Source organism: Humulus lupulus, chromosome 6 (genome assembly GCF_963169125.1).
Source record: "Humulus lupulus chromosome 6, drHumLupu1.1, whole genome shotgun sequence".
In the NCBI taxonomy this organism is placed as follows: domain Eukaryota; kingdom Viridiplantae; phylum Streptophyta; class Magnoliopsida; order Rosales; family Cannabaceae; genus Humulus; species Humulus lupulus.
Window position 1 is genome coordinate 214,710,698 of NC_084798.1, and position 1,905 is coordinate 214,712,602.

Sequence of the window (1,905 nt, forward strand, 5' to 3'; positions counted from 1 at the left end):
ATGAAAGTAAATGTTGTTTTATAAGTTTTCTAATAAAATTATGATATTTTCGCAAATGTAAGTTTTAGTAAGAATTTGTATGTATAGTTTCATTAATGGTCCAAAAGTCTAGAGTAGTGGGTCGTTACATTCAGGCGCCAAGTTTTTTCAGCGACACTTGCGGCAACAATATATCACATATGGTGGTGTAGAAATGAAGCTCTTTGGAGCATGAAAACTTATACAATTACTGTAGTTGTAAAAAGAATCAAATATGATGTAAAGAGTAGAATCACAAGTATTTTGCCCAAAAAAGTGGCAAAACAGGATTTAGCATGGTTTGAGCAATTGTAAATTAGCAGACCTATGATAATTGGTGCTGCTGAGTTGTAAAGTTTGATAGTGGAATATACTTATCTGATTGACCAAAAAAAAAAAAAAAAAAACATTGCTATTATCAGTATTCCCTTTAAAATTTCAGCCAACCGAACTGAACAATTGTTGTGGTTAGAAAGCATCAAGATATTGATTTTAAATCTTATATCTACATATATGTATTGTGTTTGTTTGTTTTTGGACAGAAAAGTGAATTATTGGATTTCTTTTTTGTTTGCTTTGATCTCTTATTGTTCTTGATATTATAATATTCCTTTTCTTGCTCTCTTTGGCTGTTCAAAGTATGAGAAAATGAAAACTTGGGTTTCATTTCTTTGTTGTTTGTTTTTGGTAAGAAATGAAAATTCAGTGACTGAGGTGATACTTTAATTGCTCCCTGATCCTTTGAAGTAATGACTTATTTATTATTTTTTATTTTTTGAAGACAAAAGAATTGGAAGCCGAGCTGGTGAATGTAACAGGGGCAGCTAGGCCATGTCGCAAAATAAGGTGAAAATTCATTTTTTCATTAGCTGTTTGATCTGCTTGCTGTTTTTATTTTTCTTAACCTAGTTGGTATTGATGTCTTCAGGTCTGAGCAAGACAAGGAGCCAGAAAAGGAGGTTGTATCTGAAGTTGTGGGTGCTGGCCCATCTGAGGAATCTACATTTGATGGTGTGTAATACACATAGTCTATTAGATTATTCTTTTTCTTGGTTGATATTAAATGACGACAAGTAGGTGTTCTATCAGCGGGTAACAAGTGATTACCATTGTAGGAGTTTGACACTTTAGGGTTATATTTTATTAGATTTTTTACTGCAGAGATGTTGGTTATTTAGCTCTCCTGTTTATGCATAGTTTAACATATTTTAATTGTCAGCTCCTCAGGAAATAGATGAGTATGAGCTTGTTGATCCTGTTGATAAATTGGCTCCTTTGGAGAAGTCTGGATTTTGGGATGGAGTGGTCAGTCTTCTTTCTTCTCTCCATCAAACTAGTTTAGTTTTTTTTTTTGGTTGTAGTGATTTAATTTAGGAATATTTGGTTTTGATGTTCCTGTACTGCTATTAACATCTTGTGCCTTATGTTACAGAAAGCAACCAAGTGGTCAGAACGGAAAGGGGTTGTTGCAGAGCTAACCAAGCTTGCTTCAACAAAAAGAATAGCACCCGGTGATTTCTCAGAAATCTGTCGGACACTAAAAAAGGTACATTGTCTTTTTATGTTTGGGTATTTCGTTTGCATCGTTTATACCTCTATCTATTACCAAGGATCTTTTTAATATTGCATAGTTAAGTGTTCAATCTGCTCCATTATGTTTTAACTTCATGCTTTATATTCTTACTTCTGTTATAAGTTTATACTTGCTTTTTGAGTTGATGAATAAAAATCATTTAATTCTTTTTCTGTACAGCTCATAACAGATGTTAATATCGCTGTAGCAGTCGAGGCAATTCAAGCTATTGGCAATCTTTCTCGGGGTTTAAGAACTAATTTCTCTGCAAGTTCACGCTTCCTATTGCCAGTTTTGCTGGTATGTTCATTTTT

General features: G+C 33.3%; 1 long non-coding RNA gene across 1 annotated transcript; it reads left to right on the top strand.

Moving 5' to 3' along the window:
- Nucleotides 1-434: 434 nt before the first annotated feature.
- LOC133784486 (uncharacterized) lies at nucleotides 435-1,003 on the top strand. The gene is made up of 2 exons (XR_009871366.1): nucleotides 435-864; nucleotides 947-1,003. It is a non-coding gene; the product is annotated as an uncharacterized LOC133784486 (long non-coding RNA).
- Nucleotides 1,004-1,905: the final 902 nt, after the last annotated feature.